Consider the following 26,762-nt stretch of genomic DNA (forward strand, 5'->3'; position numbering starts at 1 on the left):
TCATCTGACTGTTCCATTTTAACAAATATTTCAAATAAAGTGAAGTATTTTGTGCGTAATAGAAATTAGATCTTTCATGGAGTTTCCAGAGGATTGCCTTTCACTCACTCCTGGCTTATTAACCAGTTTGGATAAATAGATTGATAAGAAAGCAGCTCTTACTCCTAAAGTTTAGGCCGTCTCAAATGAATGACTGTTAACATATGTCTGCCCCACAGAGACAGATCACTTCTAATAAGTGGGTTCTCTATATGTCACTGATTGCAGACATACTAACTAGAGCTATCGGTATGGTCTTGAATGCGAAAACTCTTATTTTCTCATATGAAAATGTAGTTTTTCATACTTCCAAAAAAAGTGCCTTAAGCATGGTCTTCAATGTGTGCGCGCACGTGGACATTCATATGCAACTACGTTTCCATACAGAGTCTCAAAATCATAGATATATTCATACCTCAGTAAGAATACATGTTGCAATTTACATCCTGCGTGCAGACTGGCCTTGTAGCTCAGTGGCAGAGCACTGGTCTTGTAAACCAGGGGTCATGAGTTCAAGCCTCATCAGGGCCTTTTTACATGAGTCTTTCTGTATGTTGTTTTCAAGTCATTCTTCCCTGGAGTCACACCTTGCTTTAGGATTGCTTATTGCCAAGCTTCCCTTTCCTGCTTTCATATTATCAAGAAAATATCATGAAGATCATTGAATTATAAATTATTGCCTCACCCCTTCCGATCGCCTTACGAACGCCTGACAAACGCCATTCTCACCCTGGCGGGCAAGCCCTGCCGGGCAAAGCCAAATAAGCCATGCATATTTACAGTTCCTTTGAAAGGCAGAGCGAGGACTAGGACCTCTGTTCCGACTGAATCTGCATCCACAGAAAGGATGTTATAAGGCCCTACAAATTTCACCAAGGAGATGTGAAAGTCTTCCCCCATAAAATACTTTTTTTCCCAGATACCCCGGCTCTTAGGCAAATGAGGTTACTCCTCAAAACCCCACCCCCACTCACCATAAATATCCTTCTCTCCTGCTGTCCATTCAAATGATACAAGGTATCTTGTACATAGAGAGAAAGGGAGAATAGGCAGACTTGCTTCAAAGATTTGGTGACTTTGGATGGGTGGGTTGAATGAAGAAGTGAACCTGGTTTCTGGGAAAGGAGTATCGAGATGAAGATGAGGAAAAGTGAACATGGACCACATTCATAGGTTAGAGAAATACATTTAATAGGTTGAATGGTTTTGAAAAGTGAACTTCGAGCAGTAATTGTTGTTTTTTAAACTGCAAAGAAATTAAAAATGAATGTGGGATTGGAGGCACACTCTGAGCAGAAAAGCACCATAAGCTGCTATGGTGCAACTCAAGATGGTGAATAGAACCTTTAATATGATGATGCTCTTCTTTTGCTAGTTTTTTCGAGTCACCTTTTATTGTAAGTAGCTGATACAGCATTTTTTGCAGCTCTTCAGTTTATGGTTATCATGTGAGAACACTGTTTTCATCATATTTATTATTCTACAAATGTATTTTTAAATGCACTGATGTGGTGTTTGCATGAAATGCAAGATGGCACATCATGGAATGTTTAAACTGAGCATCGCGGAGGATATGTGATATTTGGCACCCAGAGGAGTAGGACACGTAGATCCTATAAGAAGTAAAGACTCTCTAGCAAGGGCCGTCCATACTCTGAGTTTAAACTTTACTTTTTGTGAAATGGTTTATGAAAAACAACACGGCTGCTCCAGGTGAGGCTCGAACTCACAACCTCGGCATGGCTCAGTGCAAGTACTGCTGTATAAGTACCGCGCGCTAACCGATTGCGCCACTGGAGCTCTCTCTTTTCACATCTCCCCAGGTGAGCCATCTACAGCTGACCAAGTAGATGACAGACACTGCTCCATCATTCACTGTGCAAGATCGACTCACATGCTAGCATGTTATCATGACTATTAAAAATACAGTCCAAACGGAATAGATTCTATATTTGTTCTATAACATATGCTCTGTCTATTCAAAACCCCATAGAATTAGATCTTGACAGTTCTGACAAAGTCTAGGGGAATCTTATGAATATTTGTAATTAGCACATAGTAAGAATTTCCCAAAAATGAAATGTAGGTCCCTGATTGGGGGAAGACGTGGAATGTGAGATCTTGCCTCAGCTGTTTTTTTCTTTTTTAGGTACAGTATATTGACACTTCAGTACCTTTTGTGAAGCAAGGTTTCAGATGGGGCTGTAGGGCAGACGAGGTGGCCGAGTGGTTAAGGCGATGGACTGCTAATCCATTGTGCTCTGCACGCGTGGGTTCGAATCCCACCTTCGTCGGAAAGCCATCAGGGTCTCTTTTGATGGCCAGCATTTCTTGTAGTATAATTACACTCTCTTTCAAGACAGAGCCAGGATCCGCTAGATGGGATCATCTGACTGTTCCATTTTAACAAATATGTCAAATAAAGTGAAGTATTTTGTGCGTAATAGAAATTAGATCTTTCATGGAGTTTCCAGAGGATTGCCTTTCACTCACTCCTGGCTTATTAACCAGTTTGGATAAATAGATTGATAAGAAAGCAGCTCTTACTCCTAAAGTTTAGGCCGTCTCAAATGAATGACTGTTAACATATGTCTGCCCCACAGAGACAGATCACTTCTAATAAGTGGGTTCTCTATATGTCACTGATTGCAGACATACTAACTAGAGCTATCGGTATGGTCTTGAATGCGAAAACTCTTATTTTCTCATATGAAAATGTAGTTTTTCATACTTCCAAAAAAAGTGCCTTAAGCATGGTCTTCAATGTGTGCGCGCACGTGGACATTCATATGCAACTACGTTTCCATACAGAGTCTCAAAATCTGAGATATATTCATACCTCAGTAAGAATACATGTTGCAATTTACATCCTGCGTGCAGACTGGCCTTGTAGCTCAGTGGCAGAGCACTGGTCTTGTAAACCAGGGGTCATGAGTTCAAGCCTCATCAGGGCCTTTTTACATGAGTCTTTCTGTATGTTGTTTTCAAGTCATTCTTCCCTGGAGTCACACCTTGCTTTAGGATTGCTTATTGCCAAGCTTCCCTTTCCTGCTTTCATATTATCAAGAAAATATCATGAAGATCATTGAATTATAAATTATTGCCTCACCCCTTCCGATCGCCTGACGAACGCCTGACAAACGCCATTCTCACCCTGGCGGGCAAGCCCTGCCGGGCAAAGCCAAATAAGCCATGCATATTTACAGTTCCTTTGAAAGGCAGAGCGAGGACTAGGACCTCTGTTCCGACTGAATCTGCATCCACAGAAAGGATGTTATAAGGCCCTACAAATTTCACCAAGGAGATGTGAAAGTCTTCCCCCATAAAATACTTTTTTTCCCAGATACCCCGGCTCTTAGGCAAATGAGGTTACTCCTCAAAACCCCACCCCCACTCACCATAAATATCCTTCTCTCCTGCTGTCCATTCAAATGATACAAGGTATCTTGTACATAGAGAGAAAGGGAGAATAGGCAGACTTGCTTCAAAGATTTGGTGACTTTGGATGGGTGGGTTGAATGAAGAAGTGAACCTGGTTTCTGGGAAAGGAGTATCGAGATGAAGATGAGGAAAAGTGAACATGGACCACATTCATAGGTTAGAGAAATACATTTAATAGGTTGAATGGTTTTGAAAAGTGAACTTCGAGCAGTAATTGTTGTTTTTTAAACTGCAAAGAAATTAAAAATGAATGTGGGATTGGAGGCACACTCTGAGCAGAAAAGCACCATAAGCTGCTATGGTGCAACTCAAGATGGTGAATAGAACCTTTAATATGATGATGCTCTTCTTTTGCTACTTTTTTTGAGTCACCTTTTATTGTAAGTAGCTGATACAGCATTTTTTGCAGCTCTTCAGTTTATGGTTATCATGTGAGAACACTGTTTTCATCATATTTATTATTCTACAAATATATTTTTAAATGCACTGATGTGGTGTTTGCATGAAATGCAAGATGGCACATCATGGAATGTTTAAACTGAGCATCGCGGAGGATATGTGATATTTGGCACCCAGAGGAGTAGGACACGTAGATCCTATAAGAAGTAAAGACTCTCTAGCAAGGGCCGTCCATACTCTGAGTTTAAACTTTACTTTTTGTGAAATGGTTTATGAAAATCAACACGGCTGCTAAAGGTGAGGCTCGAACTCACAACCTCGGCATGGCTCAGTGCAAGTACTGCTGTATAAGTACCGCGCGCTAACCGATTGCGCCACTGGAGCTCTCTCTTTTCACATCTCCCCAGGTGAGCCATCTACAGCTGACCAAGTAGATGACAGACACTGCTCCATCATTCACTGTGCAAGATCGACTCACATGCTAGCATGTTATCATGACTATTAAAAATACAGTCCAAACGGAATAGATTCTATAATTGTCCTATAACATATGCTCTGTCTATTCAAAACCCCATAGAATTATATCTTGACAGTTCTGACAAAGTCTAGGGGAATCTTATGAATATTTGTAATTAGCACATAGTAAGAATTTCCCAAAAATGAAATGTAGGTCCCTGATTGGGGGAAGACGTGGAATGTGAGATCTTGCCTCAGCTGTTTTTTTCTTTTTTAGGTACAGTATATTGACACTTCAGTACCTTTTGTGAAGCAAGGTTTCAGATGGGGCTGTAGGGCAGACGAGGTGGCCGAGTGGTTAAAGCGATGGACTGCTAATCCATTGTGCTCTGCACGCGTGGGTTCGAATCCCACCTTCGTCGGAAAGCCATCAGAGTCTCTTTTGATGGCCAGCATTTCTTGTAGTATAATTACACTCTCTTTCAAGACAGAGCCAGGATCCGCTAGATGGGATCATCTGACTGTTCCATTTTAACAAATATGTCAAATAAAGTGAAGTATTTTGTGCGTAATAGAAATTATATCTTTCATGGAGTTTCCAGAGGATTGCCTTTCACTCACTCCTGGCTTATTAACCAGTTTGGATAAATAGATTGAAAAGAAAGCAGCTCTTACTCCTAAAGTTTAGGCCGTCTCAAATGAATGACTGTTAACATATGTCTGCCCCACAGAGACAGATCACTTCTAATAAGTGGGTTCTCTATATGTCACTGATTGCAGACATACTAACTAGAGCTATCGGTATGGTCTTGAATGCGAAAACTCTTATTTTCTCATATGAAAATGTAGTTTTTCATACTTCCAAAAAAAGTGCCTTAAGCATGGTCTTCAATGTGTGCGCGCACGTGGACATTCATATGCAACTACGTTTCCATACAGAGTCTCAAAATCATAGATATATTCATACCTCAGTAAGAATACATGTTGCAATTTACATGCTTCGTGCAGACTGGCCTTGTAGCTCAGTGGCAGAGCACTGGTCTTGTAAACCAGGGGTCATGAGTTCAAGCCTCATCAGGGCCTTTTTACATGAGTCTTTCTGTATGTTGTTTTCAAGTCATTCTTCCCTGGAGTCACACCTTGCTTTAGGATTGCTTATTGCCAAGCTTCCCTTTCCTGCTTTCATATTATCAAGAAAATATCATGAAGATCATTGAATTATAAATTATTGCCTCACCCCTTCCGATCGCCTGACGAACGCCTGATAAACGCCATTCTCACCCTGCCGGGCAAAGCCAAATAAGCCATGCATATTTACAGTTCCTTTGAAAGGCAGAGCGAGGACTAGGACCTCTGTTCCGACTGAATCTGCGTCCACAGAAAGGATGTTATAAGGCCCTACAAATTTCACCAAGGAGATGTGAAAGTCTTCCCCCATAAAATACTTTTTTTCCCAGATACCCCGGCTCTTAGGCAAATGAGGTTACTCCTCAAAACCCCACCCCCACTCACCATAAATATCCTTCTCTCCTGCTGTCCATTCAAATGATACAAGGTATCTTGTACATAGAGAGAAAGGGAGAATAGGCAGACTTGCTTCAAAGATTTGGTGACCTTGGATGGGTGGGTTGAATGAAGAAGTGAACCTGGTTTCTGGGAAAGGAGTATCGAGATTAAGGGTGGGCGTAGTTCGCGAAGTAGCACTTCGCGAAGCTACGCAAAGTGAAGTTCGCACTACGCGAGCTACGCGTAGCACTTCGCGAACTGCGAAGTAACATGTTCGCACTGTGCAAGATGTTGTTTTCAATGATTGCACAGTGCGGACAAGCAACCGGCACTGTGCAATCATTGAAAATGGCATCTTGCACAGTGCGAGCTGTAGTTTTCTGCTGCTCGAGTAGATTTTTACTCGAGCTGCAGCTTTCTCAACGCGAACTGGTAGTTTCTCATCGCGAGCGGTCGCGAGCATACGCGACCCCTCGCAATGAGAAACCTGACCTTCTCGCGTTGGGAATCTCGCCGGGAGGTTTATTTTCCATGCTCGCGATCGCGAACAAGGAAAAAGTCTCGCCAGGATGTCATTTTGCTTGCTCGCGGTCGCCAACTTGACGTTGAGGACCGCGAGCAAGCAAAAAATGACCGCAGCACTACGCAACACTACGCTACGCGTGTTCGCACTGTGCTACGTGCAGTTCGCGTAGTGCGAAGTAGCGCGAACTTCGCAAACTACGCGAGCGTAGCGTAGTGCTTCGCCCAGGCCTAATCGAGATGAAGATGAGGAAAAGTGAACATGGACCACATTCATAGGTTAGAGAAATACATTTAATAGGTTGAATGGTTTTGAAAAGTGAACTTCGAGCAGTAATTGTTGGTTTTTAAACTGCAAAGAAATTAAAAATGAATGTGGGATTGGAGGCACACTCTGAGCAGAAAAGCACCATAAGTTGCTATGATGCAACTCAAGATGGTGAATAGAACCTTTAATATGATGATGCTCTTCTTTTGCTAGTTTTTTCGAGTCACCTTTTATTGTAAGTAGCTGATACAGCATTTTTTGCAGCTCTTCAGTTTATGGTTATCATGTGAGAACACTGTTTTCATCATATTTATTATTCTACAAATGTATTTTTAAATGCACTGATGTGGTGTTTGCATGAAATGCAAGATGGCACATCATGGAATGTTTAAACTGAGCATCGCGGAGGATATGTGATATTTGGCACCCAGAGGAGTAGGACACGTAGATCCTATAAGAAGTAAAGACTCTCTCAAGGGCCGTCCATACTCTGAGTTTAAACTTTACTTTTTGTGAAATGGTTTATGAAAATCAACACGGCTGCTACAGGTGAGGCTTGAACTCACAACCTCGGCATGGCTCAGTGCAAGTACTGCTGTATAAGTACCGCGCGCTAACCGATTGCGCCACTGGAGCTCTCTCTTTTCACATCTCCCCAGGTGAGCCATCTACAGCTGACCAAGTAGATGACAGACACTGCTCCAATATTCACTGTGCAAGATCGACTCACATGCTAGCATGTTATCATGACTATTAAAAATACAGTCCAAACGGAATAGATTCTATAATTGTCCTATAACATATGCTCTGTCTATTCAAAACCCCATAGAATTATATCTTGACAGTTCTGACAAAGTCTAGGGGAATCTTATGAATATTTGTAATTAGCACATAGTAAGAATTTCCCAAAAATGAAATGTAGGTCCCTGATTGGGGGAAGACGTGGAATGTGAGATCTTGCCTCAGCTGTTTTTTTCTTTTTTAGGTACAGTATATTGACACTTCAGTACCTTTTGTGAAGCAAGGTTTCAGATGGGGCTGTAGGGCAGACGAGGTGGCCGAGTGGTTAAGGCGATGGACTGCTAATCCATTGTGCTCTGCACGCGTGGGTTCGAATCCCACCTTCGTCGGAAAGCCATCAGAGTCTCTTTTGATGGCCAGCATTTCTTGTAGTATAATTACACTCTCTTTCAAGACAGAGCCAGGATCCGCTAGATGGGATCATCTGACTGTTCCATTTTAACAAATATTTCAAATAAAGTGAAGTATTTTGTGCGTAATAGAAATTAGATCTTTCATGGAGTTTCCAGAGGATTGCCTTTCACTCACTCCTGGCTTATTAACCAGTTTGGATAAATAGATTGATAAGAAAGCAGCTCTTACTCCTAAAGTTTAGGCCGTCTCAAATGAATGACTGTTAACATATGTCTGCCCCACAGAGACAGATCACTTCTAATAAGTGGGTTCTCTATATGTCACTGATTGCAGACATACTAACTAGAGCTATCGGTATGGTCTTGAATGCGAAAACTCTTATTTTCTCATATGAAAATGTAGTTTTTCATACTTCCAAAAAAAGTGCCTTAAGCATGGTCTTCAATGTGTGCGCGCACGTGGACATTCATATGCAACTACGTTTCCATACAGAGTCTCAAAATCATAGATATATTCATACCTCAGTAAGAATACATGTTGCAATTTACATCCTGCGTGCAGACTGGCCTTGTAGCTCAGTGGCAGAGCACTGGTCTTGTAAACCAGGGGTCATGAGTTCAAGCCTCATCAGGGCCTTTTTACATGAGTCTTTCTGTATGTTGTTTTCAAGTCATTCTTCCCTGGAGTCACACCTTGCTTTAGGATTGCTTATTGCCAAGCTTCCCTTTCCTGCTTTCATATTATCAAGAAAATATCATGAAGATCATTGAATTATAAATTATTGCCTCACCCCTTCCGATCGCCTTACGAACGCCTGACAAACGCCATTCTCACCCTGGCGGGCAAGCCCTGCCGGGCAAAGCCAAATAAGCCATGCATATTTACAGTTCCTTTGAAAGGCAGAGCGAGGACTAGGACCTCTGTTCCGACTGAATCTGCATCCACAGAAAGGATGTTATAAGGCCCTACAAATTTCACCAAGGAGATGTGAAAGTCTTCCCCCATAAAATACTTTTTTTCCCAGATACCCCGGCTCTTAGGCAAATGAGGTTACTCCTCAAAACCCCACCCCCACTCACCATAAATATCCTTCTCTCCTGCTGTCCATTCAAATGATACAAGGTATCTTGTACATAGAGAGAAAGGGAGAATAGGCAGACTTGCTTCAAAGATTTGGTGACTTTGGATGGGTGGGTTGAATGAAGAAGTGAACCTGGTTTCTGGGAAAGGAGTATCGAGATGAAGATGAGGAAAAGTGAACATGGACCACATTCATAGGTTAGAGAAATACATTTAATAGGTTGAATGGTTTTGAAAAGTGAACTTCGAGCAGTAATTGTTGTTTTTTAAACTGCAAAGAAATTAAAAATGAATGTGGGATTGGAGGCACACTCTGAGCAGAAAAGCACCATAAGCTGCTATGGTGCAACTCAAGATGGTGAATAGAACCTTTAATATGATGATGCTCTTCTTTTGCTAGTTTTTTCGAGTCACCTTTTATTGTAAGTAGCTGATACAGCATTTTTTGCAGCTCTTCAGTTTATGGTTATCATGTGAGAACACTGTTTTCATCATATTTATTATTCTACAAATGTATTTTTAAATGCACTGATGTGGTGTTTGCATGAAATGCAAGATGGCACATCATGGAATGTTTAAACTGAGCATCGCGGAGGATATGTGATATTTGGCACCCAGAGGAGTAGGACACGTAGATCCTATAAGAAGTAAAGACTCTCTAGCAAGGGCCGTCCATACTCTGAGTTTAAACTTTACTTTTTGTGAAATGGTTTATGAAAAACAACACGGCTGCTCCAGGTGAGGCTCGAACTCACAACCTCGGCATGGCTCAGTGCAAGTACTGCTGTATAAGTACCGCGCGCTAACCGATTGCGCCACTGGAGCTCTCTCTTTTCACATCTCCCCAGGTGAGCCATCTACAGCTGACCAAGTAGATGACAGACACTGCTCCATCATTCACTGTGCAAGATCGACTCACATGCTAGCATGTTATCATGACTATTAAAAATACAGTCCAAACGGAATAGATTCTATATTTGTTCTATAACATATGCTCTGTCTATTCAAAACCCCATAGAATTAGATCTTGACAGTTCTGACAAAGTCTAGGGGAATCTTATGAATATTTGTAATTAGCACATAGTAAGAATTTCCCAAAAATGAAATGTAGGTCCCTGATTGGGGGAAGACGTGGAATGTGAGATCTTGCCTCAGCTGTTTTTTTCTTTTTTAGGTACAGTATATTGACACTTCAGTACCTTTTGTGAAGCAAGGTTTCAGATGGGGCTGTAGGGCAGACGAGGTGGCCGAGTGGTTAAGGCGATGGACTGCTAATCCATTGTGCTCTGCACGCGTGGGTTCGAATCCCACCTTCGTCGGAAAGCCATCAGGGTCTCTTTTGATGGCCAGCATTTCTTGTAGTATAATTACACTCTCTTTCAAGACAGAGCCAGGATCCGCTAGATGGGATCATCTGACTGTTCCATTTTAACAAATATGTCAAATAAAGTGAAGTATTTTGTGCGTAATAGAAATTAGATCTTTCATGGAGTTTCCAGAGGATTGCCTTTCACTCACTCCTGGCTTATTAACCAGTTTGGATAAATAGATTGATAAGAAAGCAGCTCTTACTCCTAAAGTTTAGGCCGTCTCAAATGAATGACTGTTAACATATGTCTGCCCCACAGAGACAGATCACTTCTAATAAGTGGGTTCTCTATATGTCACTGATTGCAGACATACTAACTAGAGCTATCGGTATGGTCTTGAATGCGAAAACTCTTATTTTCTCATATGAAAATGTAGTTTTTCATACTTCCAAAAAAAGTGCCTTAAGCATGGTCTTCAATGTGTGCGCGCACGTGGACATTCATATGCAACTACGTTTCCATACAGAGTCTCAAAATCATAGATATATTCATACCTCAGTAAGAATACATGTTGCAATTTACATCCTGCGTGCAGACTGGCCTTGTAGCTCAGTGGCAGAGCACTGGTCTTGTAAACCAGGGGTCATGAGTTCAAGCCTCATCAGGGCCTTTTTACATGAGTCTTTCTGTATGTTGTTTTCAAGTCATTCTTCCCTGGAGTCACACCTTGCTTTAGGATTGCTTATTGCCAAGCTTCCCTTTCCTGCTTTCATATTATCAAGAAAATATCATGAAGATCATTGAATTATAAATTATTGCCTCACCCCTTCCGATCGCCTGACGAACGCCTGACAAACGCCATTCTCACCCTGGCGGGCAAGCCCTGCCGGGCAAAGCCAAATAAGCCATGCATATTTACAGTTCCTTTGAAAGGCAGAGCGAGGACTAGGACCTCTGTTCCGACTGAATCTGCATCCACAGAAAGGATGTTATAAGGCCCTACAAATTTCACCAAGGAGATGTGAAAGTCTTCCCCCATAAAATACTTTTTTTCCCAGATACCCCGGCTCTTAGGCAAATGAGGTTACTCCTCAAAACCCCACCCCCACTCACCATAAATATCCTTCTCTCCTGCTGTCCATTCAAATGATACAAGGTATCTTGTACATAGAGAGAAAGGGAGAATAGGCAGACTTGCTTCAAAGATTTGGTGACTTTGGATGGGTGGGTTGAATGAAGAAGTGAACCTGGTTTCTGGGAAAGGAGTATCGAGATGAAGATGAGGAAAAGTGAACATGGACCACATTCATAGGTTAGAGAAATACATTTAATAGGTTGAATGGTTTTGAAAAGTGAACTTCGAGCAGTAATTGTTGTTTTTTAAACTGCAAAGAAATTAAAAATGAATGTGGGATTGGAGGCACACTCTGAGCAGAAAAGCACCATAAGCTGCTATGGTGCAACTCAAGATGGTGAATAGAACCTTTAATATGATGATGCTCTTCTTTTGCTAGTTTTTTCGAGTCACCTTTTATTGTAAGTAGCTGATACAGCATTTTTTGCAGCTCTTCAGTTTATGGTTATCATGTGAGAACACTGTTTTCATCATATTTATTATTCTACAAATGTATTTTTAAATGCACTGATGTGGTGTTTGCATGAAATGCAAGATGGCACATCATGGAATGTTTAAACTGAGCATCGCGGAGGATATGTGATATTTGGCACCCAGAGGAGTAGGACACGTAGATCCTATAAGAAGTAAAGACTCTCTAGCAAGGGCCGTCCATACTCTGAGTTTAAACTTTACTTTTTGTGAAATGGTTTATGAAAAACAACACGGCTGCTCCAGGTGAGGCTCGAACTCACAACCTCGGCATGGCTCAGTGCAAGTACTGCTGTATAAGTACCGCGCGCTAACCGATTGCGCCACTGGAGCTCTCTCTTTTCACATCTCCCCAGGTGAGCCATCTACAGCTGACCAAGTAGATGACAGACACTGCTCCATCATTCACTGTGCAAGATCGACTCACATGCTAGCATGTTATCATGACTATTAAAAATACAGTCCAAACGGAATAGATTCTATATTTGTTCTATAACATATGCTCTGTCTATTCAAAACCCCATAGAATTAGATCTTGACAGTTCTGACAAAGTCTAGGGGAATCTTATGAATATTTGTAATTAGCACATAGTAAGAATTTCCCAAAAATGAAATGTAGGTCCCTGATTGGGGGAAGACGTGGAATGTGAGATCTTGCCTCAGCTGTTTTTTTCTTTTTTAGGTACAGTATATTGACACTTCAGTACCTTTTGTGAAGCAAGGTTTCAGATGGGGCTGTAGGGCAGACGAGGTGGCCGAGTGGTTAAGGCGATGGACTGCTAATCCATTGTGCTCTGCACGCGTGGGTTCGAATCCCACCTTCGTCGGAAAGCCATCAGGGTCTCTTTTGATGGCCAGCATTTCTTGTAGTATAATTACACTCTCTTTCAAGACAGAGCCAGGATCCGCTAGATGGGATCATCTGACTGTTCCATTTTAACAAATATGTCAAATAAAGTGAAGTATTTTGTGCGTAATAGAAATTAGATCTTTCATGGAGTTTCCAGAGGATTGCCTTTCACTCACTCCTGGCTTATTAACCAGTTTGGATAAATAGATTGATAAGAAAGCAGCTCTTACTCCTAAAGTTTAGGCCGTCTCAAATGAATGACTGTTAACATATGTCTGCCCCACAGAGACAGATCACTTCTAATAAGTGGGTTCTCTATATGTCACTGATTGCAGACATACTAACTAGAGCTATCGGTATGGTCTTGAATGCGAAAACTCTTATTTTCTCATATGAAAATGTAGTTTTTCATACTTCCAAAAAAAGTGCCTTAAGCATGGTCTTCAATGTGTGCGCGCACGTGGACATTCATATGCAACTACGTTTCCATACAGAGTCTCAAAATCATAGATATATTCATACCTCAGTAAGAATACATGTTGCAATTTACATCCTGCGTGCAGACTGGCCTTGTAGCTTAGTGGCAGAGCACTGGTCTTGTAAACCAGGGGTCATGAGTTCAAGCCTCATCAGGGCCTTTTTACATGAGTCTTTCTGTATGTTGTTTTCAAGTCATTCTTCCCTGGAGTCACACCTTGCTTTAGGATTGCTTATTGCCAAGCTTCCCTTTCCTGCTTTCATATTATCAAGAAAATATCATGAAGATCATTGAATTATAAATTATTGCCTCACCCCTTCCGATCGCCTGACGAACGCCTGACAAACGCCATTCTCACCCTGGCGGGCAAGCCATGCCGGGCAAAGCCAAATAAGCCATGCATATTTACAGTTCCTTTGAAAGGCAGAGCGAGGACTAGGACCTCTGTTCCGACTGAATCTGCATCCACAGAAAGGATGTTATAAGGCCCTACAAATTTCACCAAGGAGATGTGAAAGTCTTCCCCCATAAAATACTTTTTTTCCCAGATACCCCGGCTCTTAGGCAAATGAGGTTACTCCTCAAAACCCCACCCCCACTCACCATAAATATCCTTCTCTCCTGCTGTCCATTCAAATGATACAAGGTATCTTGTACATAGAGAGAAAGGGAGAATAGGCAGACTTGCTTCAAAGATTTGGTGACTTTGGATGGGTGGGTTGAATGAAGAAGTGAACCTGGTTTCTGGGAAAGGAGTATCGAGATGAAGATGAGGAAAAGTGAACATGGACCACATTCATAGGTTAGAGAAATACATTTAATAGGTTGAATGGTTTTTAAAAGTGAACTTCGAGCAGTAATTGTTGTTTTTTAAACTGCAAAGAAATTAAAAATGAATGTGGGATTGGAGGCACACTCTGAGCAGAAAAGCACCATAAGCTGCTATGGTGCAACTCAAGATGGTGAATAGAACCTTTAATATGATGATGCTCTTCTTTTGCTAGTTTTTTCGAGTCACCTTTTATTGTAAGTAGCTGATACAGCATTTTTTGCAGCTCTTCAGTTTATGGTTATCATGTGAGAACACTGTTTTCATCATATTTATTATTCTACAAATGTATTTTTAAATGCACTGATGTGGTGTTTGCATGAAATGCAAGATGGCACATCATGGAATGTTTAAACTGAGCATCGCGGAGGATATGTGATATTTGGCACCCAGAGGAGTAGGACACGTAGATCCTATAAGAAGTAAAGACTCTCTAGCAAGGGCCGTCCATACTCTGAGTTTAAACTTTACTTTTTGTGAAATGGTTTATGAAAAACAACACGGCTGCTCCAGGTGAGGCTCGAACTCACAACCTCGGCATGGCTCAGTGCAAGTACTGCTGTATAAGTACCGCGCGCTAACCGATTGCGCCACTGGAGCTCTCTCTTTGCACATCTCCCCAGGTGAGCCATCTACAGCTGACCAAGTAGATGACAGACACTGCTCCATCATTCACTGTGCAAGATCGACTCACATGCTAGCATGTTATCATGACTATTAAAAATACAGTCCAAACGGAATAGATTCTATAATTGTCCTATAACATATGCTCTGTCTATTCAAAACCCCATAGAATTATATCTTGACAGTTCTGACAAAGTCTAGGGGAATCTTATGAATATTTGTAATTAGCACATAGTAAGAATTTCCCAAAAATGAAATGTAGGTCCCTGATTGGGGGAAGACGTGGAATGTGAGATCTTGCCTCAGCTGTTTTTTTCTTTTTTAGGTACAGTATATTGACACTTCAGTACCTTTTGTGAAACAAGGTTTCAGATGGGGCTGTAGGGCAGACGAGGTGGCCGAGTGGTTAAGGCGATGGACTGCTAATCCATTGTGCTCTGCACGCGTGGGTTCAAATCCCACCTTCGTCGGAAAGCCATCAGAGTCTCTTTTGATGGCCAGCATTTCTTGTAGTATAATTACACTCTCTTTCAAGACAGAGCCAGGATCCGCTAGATGGGATCATCTGACTGTTCCATTTTAACAAATATGTCAAATAAAGTGAAGTATTTTGTGCGTAATAGAAATTAGATCTTTCATGGAGTTTCCAGAGGATTGCCTTTCACTCACTCCTGGCTTATTAACCAGTTTGGATAAATAGATTGATAAGAAAGCAGCTCTTACTCCTAAAGTTTAGGCCGTCTCAAATGAATGACTGTTAACATATGTCTGCCCCACAGAGACAGATCACTTCTAATAAGTGGGTTCTCTATATGTCACTGATTACAGACATACTAACTAGAGCTATCGGTATGGTCTTGAATGCGAAAACTCTTATTTTCTCATATGAAAATGTAGTTTTTCATACTTCCAAAAAAAGTGCCTTAAGCATGGTCTTCAATGTGTGCGCGCACGTGGACATTCATATGCAACTACGTTTCCATACAGAGTCTCAAAATCATAGATATATTCATACCTCAGTAAGAATACATGTTGCAATTTACATCCTGCGTGCAGACTGGCCTTGTAGCTCAGTGGCAGAGCACTGGTCTTGAAAACCAGGGGTCATGAGTTCAAGCCTCATCAGGGCCTTTTTACATGAGTCTTTCTGTATGTTGTTTTCAAGTCATTCTTCCCTGGAGTCACACCTTGCTTTAGGATTGCTTATTGCCAAGCTTCCCTTTCCTGCTTTCATATTATCAAGAAAATATCATGAAGATCATTGAATTATAAATTATTGCATCACCCCTTCCGATCGCCTGACGAACGCCTGACAAACGCCATTCTCACCCTGCCGGGCAAGCCCTGCCGGGCAAAGCCAAATAAGCCATGCATATTTACAGTTCCTTTGAAAGGCAGAGCGAGGACTAGGACCTCTGTTCCGACTGAATCTGCATCCACAGAAAGGATGTTATAAGGCCCTACAAATTTCACCAAGGAGATGTGAAAGTCTTCCCCCATAAAATACTTTTTTTCCCAGATACCCCGGCTCTTAGGCAAATGAGGTTACTCCTCAAAACCCCACCCCCACTCACCATAAATATCCTTCTCTCCTGCTGTCCATTCAAATGATACAAGGTATCTTGTACATAGAGAGAAAGGGAGAATAGGCAGACTTGCTTCAAAGATTTGGTGACCTTGGATGGGTGGGTTGAATGAAGAAGTGAACCTGGTTTCTGGGAAAGGAGTATCGAGATGAAGATGAGGAAAAGTGAACATGGACCACATTCATAGGTTAGAGAAATACATTTAATAGGTTGAATGGTTTTGAAAAGTGAACTTCGAGCAGTAATTGTTGGTTTTTAAACTGCAAAGAAATTAAAAATGAATGTGGGATTGGAGGCACACTCTGAGCAGAAAAGCACCATAAGCTGCTATGGTGCAACTCAAGATGGTGAATAGAACCTTTAATATGATGATGCTCTTCTTTTGCTAGTTTTTTCGAGTCACCTTTTATTGTAAGTAGCTGATACAGCATTTTTTGCAGCTCTTCAGTTTATGGTTATCATGTGAGAACACTGTTTTCATCATATTTATTATTCTACAAATGTATTTTTAAATGCACTGATGTGGTGTTTGCATGAAATGCAAGATGGCACATCATGGAATGTTTAAACTGAGCATCGCGGAGGATATGTGATATTTGGCACCCAGAGGAGTAGGACACGTAGATCCTATAAGAAGTAAAGACTCTCTAGCAAGGGCCGTCCATACTCTGAGTTTAAACTTTACTTTTTGTGAAATGGTTTATGAAAATCAACACGGCTGCTACAGGTGAGGCTCGAACTCACAACCTCGGCATGGCTCAGTGCAAGTACTGCTGTATAAGTACCGCGCGCTAACCGATTGCGCCACTGGAGCTCTCTCTTTTCACATCTCCCCAGGTGAGCCATCTACAGCTGACCAAGTAGATGACAGACACTGCTCCATCATTCACTGTGCAAGATCGACTCACATGCTAGCATGTTATCATGACTATTAAAAATACAGTCCAAACGGAATAGATTCTATAATTGTCGTATAACATATGCTCTGTCTATTCAAAACCCCATAGAATTATATCTTGACAGTTCTGACAAAGTCTAGGGGAATCTTATGAATATTTGTAATTAGCACATAGTAAGAATTTCCCAAAAATGAAATGTAGGTCCCTGATTGGGGGAAGACGTGGAATGTGAGATCTTGCCTCAGCTGTTTTTTTCTTTTTTAGGTACAGTATATTGACACTTCAGTACCTTTTGTGAAGCAAGGTTTCAGATGGGGCTGTAGGGCAGACGAGGTGGCCGAGTGGTTAAGGCGATGGACTGCTAATCCATTGTGCTCTGCACGCGTGGGTTCGAATCCCACCTTCGTCGGAAAGCCATCAGAGTATCTTTTGATGGCCAGCATTTCTTGTAGTATAATTACACTCTCTTTCAAGACAGAGCCAGGATCCGCTAGATGGGATCATCTGACTGTTCCATTTTAACAAATATGTCAAATAAAGTGAAGTATTTTGTGCGTAATAGAAATTAGATCTTTCATGGAGTTTCCAGAGGATTGCCTTTCACTCACTCCTGGCTTATTAACCAGTTTGGATAAATAGATTGATAAGAAAGCAGCTCTTACTCCTAAAGTTTAGGCCGTCTCAAATGAATGACTGTTAACATATGTCTGCCCCACAGAGACAGATCACTTCTAATAAGTGGGTTCTCTATATGTAACTGATTGCAGACATACTAACTAGAGCTATCGGTATGGTCTTGAATGCGAAAACTCTTATTTTCTCATATGAAAATGTAGTTTTTCATACTTCCAAAAAAAGTGCCTTAAGCATGGTCTTCAATGTGTGCGCACACGTGGACATTCATATGCAACTACGTTTCCATACAGAGTCTCAAAATCATAGATATATTCATACCTCAGTAAGAATACATGTTGCAATTTACATCCTGCGTGCAGACTGGCCTTGTAGCTCAGTGGCAGAGCACTGGTCTTGTAAACCAGGGGTCATGAGTTCAAGCCTCATCAGGGCCTTTTTACATGAGTCTTTCTGTATGTTGTTTTCAAGTCATTCTTCCCTGGAGCCACACCTTGCTTTAGGATTGCTTATTGCCAAGCTTCCCTTTCCTGCTTTCATATTATCAAGAAAATATCATGAAGATCATTGAATTATAAATTATTGCCTCACCCCTTCCGATCGCCTGACGAACGCCTGACAAACGCCATTCTCACCCTGCCGGGCAAGCCCTGCCGGGCAAAGCCAAATAAGCCATGCATATTTACAGTTCCTTTGAAAGGCAGAGCGAGGACTAGGACCTCTGTTCCGACTGAATCTGCATCCACAGAAAGGATGTTATAAGGCCCTACAAATTTCACCAAGGAGATGTGAAAGTCTTCCCCCATAAAATACTTTTTTTCCCAGATACCCCGGCTCTTAGGCAAATGAGGTTACTCCTCAAAACCCCACCCCCACTCACCATAAATATCCTTCTCTCCTGCTGTCCATTCAAATGATACAAGGTATCTTGTACATAGAGAGAAAGGGAGAATAGGCAGACTTGCTTCAAAGATTTGGTGACTTTGGATGGGTGGGTTGAATGAAGAAGTGAACCTGGTTTCTGGGAAAGGAGTATCGAGATGAAGATGAGGAAAAGTGAACATGGACCACATTCATAGGTTAGAGAAATACATTTAATAGGTTGAATGGTTTTGAAAAGTGAACTTCGAGCAGTAATTGTTGGTTTTTAAACTGCAAAGAAATTAAAAATGAATGTGGGATTGGAGGCACACTCTGAACAGAAAAGCACCATAAGCTGCTATGGTGCAACTCAAGATGGTGAATAGAACCTTTAATATGATGATGCTCTTCTTTTGCTAGTTTTTTCGAGTCACCTTTTATTGTAAGTAGCTGATACAGCATTTTTTGCAGCTCTTCAGTTTATGGTTATCATGTGAGAACACAGTTTTCATCATATTTATTATTCTACAAATGTATTTTTAAATGCACTGATGTGGTGTTTGCATGAAATGCAAGATGGCACATCATGGAATGTTTAAACTGAGCATCGCGGAGGATATGTGATATTTGGCACCCAGAGGAGTAGGACACGTAGATCCTATAAGAAGTAAAGACTCTCTAGCAAGGGCCGTCCATACTCTGAGTTTAAACTTTACCTTTTGTGAAATGGTTTATGAAAAACAACACGGCTGCTCCAGGTGAGGCTCGAACTCACAACCTCAGCATGGCTCAGTGCAAGTACTGCTGTATAAGTACCGCGCGCTAACCGATTGCGCCACTGGAGCTCTCTCTTTTCACATCTCCCCAGGTGAGCCATCTACAGCTGACCAAGTACATGACAGACACTGCTCCATCATTCACTGTGCAAGATCGACTCACATGCTAGCATGTTATCATGACTATTAAAAATACAGTCCAAACGGAATAGATTCTATAATTGTCCTATAACATATGCTCTGTCTATTCAAAACCCCATAGAATTATATCTTGACAGTTCTGACAAAGTCTAGGGGAATCTTATGAATATTTGTAATTAGCACATAGTAAGAATTTCCAAAAAATGAAATGTAGGTCCCTGATTGGGGGAAGACGTGGAATGTGAGATCTTGCCTCAGCTGTTTTTTTCTTTTTTAGGTACAGTATATTGACACTTCAGTACCTTTTGTGAAGCAAGGTTTCAGATGGGGCTGTAGGGCAGACGAGGTGGCCGAGTGGTTAAGGCGATGGACTGCTAATCCATTGTGCTCTGCATGCGTGGGTTCGAATCCCACCTTCGTTGGAAAGCCATCAGAGTCTCTTTTGATGGCCAGCATTTCTTGTAGTATAATTACACTCTCTTTCAAGACAGAGCCAGGATCCGCTAGATGGGATCATCTGACTGTTCCATATTAACAAATATGTCAAATAAAGTGAAGTATTTTGTGCGTAATAGAAATTAGATCTTTCATGGAGTTTCCAGAGGATTGCCTTTCACTCACTCCTGGCTTATGAACCAGTTTGGATAAATAGATTGATAAGAAAGCAGCTCTTACTCCTAAAGTTTAGGCAGTCTCAAATGAATGACTGTTAACATATGTCTGCCCCACAGAGACAGATCACTTCTAATAAGTGGGTTCTCTATATGTCACTGATTGCAGACATACTAACTAGAGCTATCGGTATGGTCTTGAATGCGAAAACTCTTATTTTCTCATATGAAAATGTAGTTTTTCATACTTCCAAAAAAAGTGCCTTAAGCATGGTCTTCAATGTGTGCGCGCACGTGGACATTCATATGCAACTACGTTTCCATACAGAGTCTCAAAATCATAGATATATTCATACCTCAGTAAGAATACATGTTGCAATTTACATCCTGCGTGCAGACTGGCCTTGTAGCTCAGTGGCAGAGCACTGGTCTTGAAAACCAGGGGTCATGAGTTCAAGCCTCATCAGGGCCTTTTTACATGAGTCTTTCTGTATGTTGTTTTCAAGTCATTCTTCCCTGGAGTCACACCTTGCTTTAGGATTGCTTATTGCCAAGCTTCCCTTTCCTGCTTTCATATTATCAAGAAAATATCATGAAGATCATTGAATTATACATTATTGCCTCACCCCTTCCGATCGCCTGACGAACGCCTGACAAACGCCATTCTCACCCTGCCGGGCAAGCCCTGCCGGGCAAAGCCAAATAAGCCATGCATATTTACAGTTCCTTTGAAAGGCAGAGCGAGGACTAGGACCTCTGTTCCGACTGAATCTGCATCCACAGAAAGGATGTTATAAGGCCCTACAAATTTCACCAAGGAGATGTGAAAGTCTTCCCCCATAAAATACTTTTTTTCCCAGATACCCCGGCTCTTAGGCAAATGAGGTTACTCCTCAAAACACCACCCCCACTCACCATAAATATCCTTCTCTCCTGCTGTCCATTCAAATGATACAAGGTATCTTGTACATAGAGAGAAAGGGAGAATAGGCAGACTTGCTTCAAAGATTTGGTGACTTTGGATGGGTGGGTTGAATGAAGAAGTGAACCTGGTTTCTGGGAAAGGAGTATCGAGATGAAGATGAGGAAAAGTGAACATGGACCACATTCATAGGTTAGAGAAATACATTTAATAGGTTGAATGGTTTTGAAAAGTGAACTTCGAGCAGTAATTGTTGGTTTTTAAACTGCAAAGAAATTAAAAATGAATGTGGGATTGGAGGCACACTCTGAACAGAAAAGCACCATAAGCTGCTATGGTGCAACTCAAGATGGTGAATAGAACCTTTAATATGATGATGCTCTTCTTTTGCTAGTTTTTTCGAGTCACCTTTTATTGTAAGTAGCTGATCCAGCATTTTTTGCAGCACTTCAGTTTATGGTTATCATGTGAGAACACAGTTTTCATCATATTTATTATTCTACAAATGTATTTTTAAATGCACTGATGTGGTGTTTGCATGAAATGCAAGATGGCACATCATGGAATGTTTAAACTGAGCATCGCGGAGGATATGTGATATTTGGCACCCAGAGGAGTAGGACACGTAGATCCTATAAGAAGTAAAGACTCTCTAGCAAGGGCCAACCATACTCTGAGTTTAAACTTTACTTTTTGTGAAATGGTTTATGAAAAACAACACGGCTGCTCCAGGTGAGGCTCGAACTCACAACCTCGGCATGGCTCAGTGCAAGTACTGCTGTATAAGTACCGCGCGCTAACCGATTGCGCCACTGGAGCTCTCTCTTTTCACATCTCCCCAGGTGAGCCATCTACAGCTGACCAAGTAGATGACAGACACTGCTCCATCATTCACTGTGCAAGATCGACTCACATGCTAGCATGTTATCATGACTATTAAAAATACAGTCCAAACGGAATAGATTCTATAATTGTCGTATAACATATGCTCTGTCTATTCAAAACCCCATAGAATTATATCTTGACAGTTCTGACAAAGTCTAGGGGAATCTTATGAATATTTGTAATTAGCACATAGTAAGAATTTCCCAAAAATGAAATGTAGGTCCCTGATTGGGGGAAGACGTGGAATGTGAGATCTTGCCTCAGCTGTTTTTTTCTTTTTTAGGTACAGTATATTGACACTTCAGTACCTTTTGTGAAGCAAGGTTTCAGATGGGGCTGTAGGGCAGACGAGGTGGCCGAGTGGTTAAGGCGATGGACTGCTAATCCATTGTGCTCTGCACGCGTGGTTTCGAATCCCACCTTCGTCGGAAAGCCATCAGAGTCTCTTTTGATGGCCAGCATTTCTTGTAGTATAATTACACTCTCTTTCAAGACAGAGCCAGGATCCGCTAGATGGGATCATCTGACTGTTCCATTTTAACAAATATGTCAAATAAAGTGAAGTATTTTGTGCGTAATAGAAATTAGATCTTTCATGGAGTTTCCAGAGGATTGCCTTTCACTCACTCCTGGCTTATTAACCAGTTTGGATAAATAGATTGATAAGAAAGCAGCTCTTACTCCTAAAGTTTAGGCCGTCTCAAATGAATGACTGTTAACATATGTCTGCCCCACAGAGACAGATCACTTCTAATAAGTGGGTTCTCTATATGTCACTGATTGCAGACATACTAACTAGAGCTATCGGTATGGTCTTGAATGCGAAAACTCTTATTTTCTCATATGAAAATGTAGTTTTTCATACTTCCAAAAAAAGTGCCTTAAGCATGGTCTTCAATGTGTGCGCGCACGTGGACATTCATATGCAACTACGTTTCCATACAGAGTCTCAAAATCATAGATATATTCATACCTCAGTAAGAATACATGTTGCAATTTACATCCTGCGTGCAGACTGGCCTTGTAGCTCAGTGGCAGAGCACTGGTCTTGTAAACCAGGGGTCATGAGTTCAAGCCTCATCAGGGCCTTTTTACATGAGTCTTTCTGTATGTTGTTTTCAAGTCATTCTTCCCTGGAGTCACACCTTGCTTTAGGATTGCTTATTGCCAAGCTTCCCTTTCCTGCTTTCATATTATCAAGAAAATATCATGAAGATCATTGAATTATACATTATTGCCTCACCCCTTCCGATCGCCTGACGAACGCCTGACAAACGCCATTCTCACCCTGCCGGGCAAGCACTGCCGGGCAAAGCCAAATAAGCCATGCATATTTACAGTTCCTTTGAAAGGCAGAGCGAGGACTAGGACCTCTGTTCCGACTGAATCTGCATCCACAGAAAGGATGTTATAAGGCCCTACAAATTTCACCAAGGAGATGTGAAAGTCTTCCCCCATAAAATACTTTTTTTCCCAGATACCCCGGCTCTTAGGCAAATGAGGTTACTCCTCAAAACACCACCCCCACTCACCATAAATATCCTTCTCTCCTGCTGTCCATTCAAATGATACAAGGTATCTTGTACATAGAGAGAAAGGGAGAATAGGCAGACTTGCTTCAAAGATTTGGTGACTTTGGATGGGTGGGTTGAATGAAGAAGTGAACCTGGTTTCTGGGAAAGGAGTATCGAGATGAAGATGAGGAAAAGTGAACATGGACCACATTCATAGGTTAGAGAAATACATTTAATAGGTTGAATGGTTTTGAAAAGTGAACTTCGAGCAGTAATTGTTGGTTTTTAAACTGCAAAGAAATTAAAAATGAATGTGGGATTGGAGGCACACTCTGAACAGAAAAGCACCATAAGCTGCTATGGTGCAACTCAAGATGGTGAATAGAACCTTTAATATGATGATGCTCTTCTTTTGCTAGTTTTTTCGAGTCACCTTTTATTGTAAGTAGCTGATCCAGCATTTTTTGCAGCACTTCAGTTTATGGTTATCATGTGAGAACACAGTTTTCATCATATTTATTATTCTACAAATGTATTTTTAAATGCACTGATGTGGTGTTTGCATGAAATGCAAGATGGCACATCATGGAATGTTTAAACTGAGCATCGCGGAGGATATGTGATATTTGGCACCCAGAGGAGTAGGACACGTAGATCCTATAAGAAGTAAAGACTCTCTAGCAAGGGCCGTCCATACTCTGAGTTTAAACTTTACTTTTTGTGAAATGGTTTATGAAAAACAACACGGCTGCTCCAGGTGAGGCTCGAACTCACAACCTCGGCATGGCTCAGTGCAAGTACTGCTGTATAAGTACCGCGCGCTAACCGATTGCGCCACTGGAGCTCTCTCTTTTCACATCTCCCCAGGTGAGCCATCTACAGCTGACCAAGTAGATGACAGACACTGCTCCATCATTCACTGTGCAAGATCGACTCACATGCTAGCATGTTATCATGACTATTAAAAATACAGTCCAAACGGAATAGATTCTATAATTGTCCTATAACATATGCTCTGTCTATTCAAAACCCCATAGAATTATATCTTGACAGTTCTGACAAAGTCTAGGGGAATCTTATGAATATTTGTAATTAGCACATAGTAAGAATTTCCCAAAAATGAAATGTAGGTCCCTGATTGGGGGAAGACGTGGAATGTGAGATCTTGCCTCAGCTGTTTTTTTCTTTTTTAGGTACAGTATATTGACACTTCAGTACCTTTTGTGAAGCAAGGTTTCAGATGGGGCTGTAGGGCAGACGAGGTGGCCGAGTGGTTAAGGCGATGGACTGCTAATCCATTGTGCTCTGCACGCGTGGGTTCGAATCCCACCTTCGTCGGAAAGCCATCAGGGTCTCTTTTGATGGCCAGCATTTCTTGTAGTATAATTACACTCTCTTTCAAGACAGAGCCAGGATCCGCTAGATGGGATCATCTGACTGTTCCATTTTAACAAATATGTCAAATAAAGTGAAGTATTTTGTGCGTAATAGAAATTAGATCTTTCATGGAGTTTCCAGAGGATTGCCTTTCACTCACTCCTGGCTTATTAACCAGTTTGGATAAATAGATTGATAAGAAAGCAGCTCTTACTCCTAAAGTTTAGGCCGTCTCAAATGAATGACTGTTAACATATGTCTGCCCCACAGAGACAGATCACTTCTAATAAGTGGGTTCTCTATATGTCACTGATTGCAGACATACTAACTAGAGCTATCGGTATGGTCTTGAATGCGAAAACTCTTATTTTCTCATATGAAAATGTAGTTTTTCATACTTCCAAAAAAAGTGCCTTAAGCATGGTCTTCAATGTGTGCGCGCACGTGGACATTCATATGCAACTACGTTTCCATACAGAGTCTCAAAATCATAGATATATTCATACCTCAGTAAGAATACATGTTGCAATTTACATCCTGCGTGCAGACTGGCCTTGTAGCTTAGTGGCAGAGCACTGGTCTTGTAAACCAGGGGTCATGAGTTCAAGCCTCATCAGGGCCTTTTTACATGAGTCTTTCTGTATGTTGTTTTCAAGTCATTCTTCCCTGGAGTCACACCTTGCTTTAGGATTGCTTATTGCCAAGCTTCCCTTTCCTGCTTTCATATTATCAAGAAAATATCATGAAGATCATTGAATTATAAATTATTGCCTCACCCCTTCCGATCGCCTGACGAACGCCTGACAAACGCCATTCTCACCCTGGCGGGCAAGCCATGCCGGGCAAAGCCAAATAAGCCATGCATATTTACAGTTCCTTTGAAAGGCAGAGCGAGGACTAGGACCTCTGTTCCGACTGAATCTGCATCCACAGAAAGGATGTTATAAGGCCCTACAAATTTCACCAAGGAGATGTGAAAGTCTTCCCCCATAAAATACTTTTTTTCCCAGATACCCCGGCTCTTAGGCAAATGAGGTTACTCCTCAAAACCCCACCCCCACTCACCATAAATATCCTTCTCTCCTGCTGTCCATTCAAATGATACAAGGTATCTTGTACATAGAGAGAAAGGGAGAATAGGCAGACTTGCTTCAAAGATTTGGTGACTTTGGATGGGTGGGTTGAATGAAGAAGTGAACCTGGTTTCTGGGAAAGGAGTATCGAGATGAAGATGAGGAAAAGTGAACATGGACCACATTCATAGGTTAGAGAAATACATTTAATAGGTTGAATGGTTTTTAAAAGTGAACTTCGAGCAGTAATTGTTGTTTTTTAAACTGCAAAGAAATTAAAAATGAATGTGGGATTGGAGGCACACTCTGAGCAGAAAAGCACCATAAGCTGCTATGGTGCAACTCAAGATGGTGAATAGAACCTTTAATATGATGATGCTCTTCTTTTGCTAGTTTTTTCGAGTCACCTTTTATTGTAAGTAGCTGATACAGCATTTTTTGCAGCTCTTCAGTTTATGGTTATCATGTGAGAACACTGTTTTCATCATATTTATTATTCTACAAATGTATTTTTAAATGCACTGATGTGGTGTTTGCATGAAATGCAAGATGGCACATCATGGAATGTTTAAACTGAGCATCGCGGAGGATATGTGATATTTGGCACCCAGAGGAGTAGGACACGTAGATCCTATAAGAAGTAAAGACTCTCTAGCAAGGGCCGTCCATACTCTGAGTTTAAACTTTACTTTTTGTGAAATGGTTTATGAAAAACAACACGGCTGCTCCAGGTGAGGCTCGAACTCACAACCTCGGCATGGCTCAGTGCAAGTACTGCTGTATAAGTACCGCGCGCTAACCGATTGCGCCACTGGAGCTCTCTCTTTGCACATCTCCCCAGGTGAGCCATCTACAGCTGACCAAGTAGATGACAGACACTGCTCCATCATTCACTGTGCAAGATCGACTCACATGCTAGCA

General features: G+C 41.4%; 24 non-coding genes across 24 annotated transcripts; 16 read left to right on the top strand and 8 right to left on the bottom strand.

The window, feature by feature from the left end:
* Window positions 1–498: 498 nt before the first annotated feature.
* TRNAT-UGU (transfer RNA threonine (anticodon UGU)) lies at window positions 499–570 on the top strand. Its single transcript has one exon. It is a non-coding gene; the product is annotated as a tRNA-Thr (tRNA).
* Window positions 571–1,744: 1,174 nt separating this feature from the next.
* TRNAI-UAU (transfer RNA isoleucine (anticodon UAU)) lies at window positions 1,745–1,839 on the bottom strand. Its single transcript has 2 exons — window positions 1,802–1,839; window positions 1,745–1,780 (listed from the first exon to the last, which is right to left on the bottom strand). It is a non-coding gene; the product is annotated as a tRNA-Ile (tRNA).
* A 412-nt stretch (window positions 1,840–2,251) lies between these two features.
* On the top strand, window positions 2,252–2,333 carry TRNAS-GCU (transfer RNA serine (anticodon GCU)). Its single transcript has one exon. It is a non-coding gene; the product is annotated as a tRNA-Ser (tRNA).
* Window positions 2,334–2,922: 589 nt separating this feature from the next.
* Window positions 2,923–2,994, top strand: TRNAT-UGU (transfer RNA threonine (anticodon UGU)). Its single transcript has one exon. It is a non-coding gene; the product is annotated as a tRNA-Thr (tRNA).
* Window positions 2,995–5,346: 2,352 nt separating this feature from the next.
* TRNAT-UGU (transfer RNA threonine (anticodon UGU)) lies at window positions 5,347–5,418 on the top strand. The gene has a single exon. It is a non-coding gene; the product is annotated as a tRNA-Thr (tRNA).
* Window positions 5,419–7,679: 2,261 nt separating this feature from the next.
* On the top strand, window positions 7,680–7,761 carry TRNAS-GCU (transfer RNA serine (anticodon GCU)). Its single transcript has one exon. It is a non-coding gene; the product is annotated as a tRNA-Ser (tRNA).
* A 589-nt stretch (window positions 7,762–8,350) lies between these two features.
* TRNAT-UGU (transfer RNA threonine (anticodon UGU)) lies at window positions 8,351–8,422 on the top strand. The gene has a single exon. It is a non-coding gene; the product is annotated as a tRNA-Thr (tRNA).
* A 1,174-nt stretch (window positions 8,423–9,596) lies between these two features.
* On the bottom strand, window positions 9,597–9,691 carry TRNAI-UAU (transfer RNA isoleucine (anticodon UAU)). The gene is made up of 2 exons: window positions 9,654–9,691; window positions 9,597–9,632 (listed from the first exon to the last, which is right to left on the bottom strand). It is a non-coding gene; the product is annotated as a tRNA-Ile (tRNA).
* Window positions 9,692–10,103: 412 nt separating this feature from the next.
* On the top strand, window positions 10,104–10,185 carry TRNAS-GCU (transfer RNA serine (anticodon GCU)). The gene has a single exon. It is a non-coding gene; the product is annotated as a tRNA-Ser (tRNA).
* Window positions 10,186–10,774: 589 nt separating this feature from the next.
* On the top strand, window positions 10,775–10,846 carry TRNAT-UGU (transfer RNA threonine (anticodon UGU)). Its single transcript has one exon. It is a non-coding gene; the product is annotated as a tRNA-Thr (tRNA).
* A 1,174-nt stretch (window positions 10,847–12,020) lies between these two features.
* On the bottom strand, window positions 12,021–12,115 carry TRNAI-UAU (transfer RNA isoleucine (anticodon UAU)). The gene is made up of 2 exons: window positions 12,078–12,115; window positions 12,021–12,056 (listed from the first exon to the last, which is right to left on the bottom strand). It is a non-coding gene; the product is annotated as a tRNA-Ile (tRNA).
* A 412-nt stretch (window positions 12,116–12,527) lies between these two features.
* TRNAS-GCU (transfer RNA serine (anticodon GCU)) lies at window positions 12,528–12,609 on the top strand. Its single transcript has one exon. It is a non-coding gene; the product is annotated as a tRNA-Ser (tRNA).
* A 1,835-nt stretch (window positions 12,610–14,444) lies between these two features.
* On the bottom strand, window positions 14,445–14,539 carry TRNAI-UAU (transfer RNA isoleucine (anticodon UAU)). Its single transcript has 2 exons — window positions 14,502–14,539; window positions 14,445–14,480 (listed from the first exon to the last, which is right to left on the bottom strand). It is a non-coding gene; the product is annotated as a tRNA-Ile (tRNA).
* Window positions 14,540–14,951: 412 nt separating this feature from the next.
* TRNAS-GCU (transfer RNA serine (anticodon GCU)) lies at window positions 14,952–15,033 on the top strand. Its single transcript has one exon. It is a non-coding gene; the product is annotated as a tRNA-Ser (tRNA).
* Window positions 15,034–15,622: 589 nt separating this feature from the next.
* Window positions 15,623–15,694, top strand: TRNAS-UGA (transfer RNA serine (anticodon UGA)). Its single transcript has one exon. It is a non-coding gene; the product is annotated as a tRNA-Ser (tRNA).
* A 1,681-nt stretch (window positions 15,695–17,375) lies between these two features.
* Window positions 17,376–17,457, top strand: TRNAS-GCU (transfer RNA serine (anticodon GCU)). Its single transcript has one exon. It is a non-coding gene; the product is annotated as a tRNA-Ser (tRNA).
* Window positions 17,458–18,046: 589 nt separating this feature from the next.
* On the top strand, window positions 18,047–18,118 carry TRNAT-UGU (transfer RNA threonine (anticodon UGU)). Its single transcript has one exon. It is a non-coding gene; the product is annotated as a tRNA-Thr (tRNA).
* A 1,174-nt stretch (window positions 18,119–19,292) lies between these two features.
* On the bottom strand, window positions 19,293–19,387 carry TRNAI-UAU (transfer RNA isoleucine (anticodon UAU)). Its single transcript has 2 exons — window positions 19,350–19,387; window positions 19,293–19,328 (listed from the first exon to the last, which is right to left on the bottom strand). It is a non-coding gene; the product is annotated as a tRNA-Ile (tRNA).
* A 1,083-nt stretch (window positions 19,388–20,470) lies between these two features.
* TRNAS-UGA (transfer RNA serine (anticodon UGA)) lies at window positions 20,471–20,542 on the top strand. Its single transcript has one exon. It is a non-coding gene; the product is annotated as a tRNA-Ser (tRNA).
* Window positions 20,543–21,716: 1,174 nt separating this feature from the next.
* Window positions 21,717–21,811, bottom strand: TRNAI-UAU (transfer RNA isoleucine (anticodon UAU)). Its single transcript has 2 exons — window positions 21,774–21,811; window positions 21,717–21,752 (listed from the first exon to the last, which is right to left on the bottom strand). It is a non-coding gene; the product is annotated as a tRNA-Ile (tRNA).
* Window positions 21,812–22,894: 1,083 nt separating this feature from the next.
* Window positions 22,895–22,966, top strand: TRNAT-UGU (transfer RNA threonine (anticodon UGU)). Its single transcript has one exon. It is a non-coding gene; the product is annotated as a tRNA-Thr (tRNA).
* Window positions 22,967–24,140: 1,174 nt separating this feature from the next.
* TRNAI-UAU (transfer RNA isoleucine (anticodon UAU)) lies at window positions 24,141–24,235 on the bottom strand. Its single transcript has 2 exons — window positions 24,198–24,235; window positions 24,141–24,176 (listed from the first exon to the last, which is right to left on the bottom strand). It is a non-coding gene; the product is annotated as a tRNA-Ile (tRNA).
* A 412-nt stretch (window positions 24,236–24,647) lies between these two features.
* TRNAS-GCU (transfer RNA serine (anticodon GCU)) lies at window positions 24,648–24,729 on the top strand. Its single transcript has one exon. It is a non-coding gene; the product is annotated as a tRNA-Ser (tRNA).
* Window positions 24,730–26,564: 1,835 nt separating this feature from the next.
* Window positions 26,565–26,659, bottom strand: TRNAI-UAU (transfer RNA isoleucine (anticodon UAU)). The gene is made up of 2 exons: window positions 26,622–26,659; window positions 26,565–26,600 (listed from the first exon to the last, which is right to left on the bottom strand). It is a non-coding gene; the product is annotated as a tRNA-Ile (tRNA).
* Between the last annotated feature and the right edge of the window lie 103 nt (window positions 26,660–26,762).

This window comes from Triturus cristatus, chromosome 12 (assembly GCF_964204655.1).
Source record: "Triturus cristatus chromosome 12, aTriCri1.1, whole genome shotgun sequence".
In the NCBI taxonomy this organism is placed as follows: domain Eukaryota; kingdom Metazoa; phylum Chordata; class Amphibia; order Caudata; family Salamandridae; genus Triturus; species Triturus cristatus.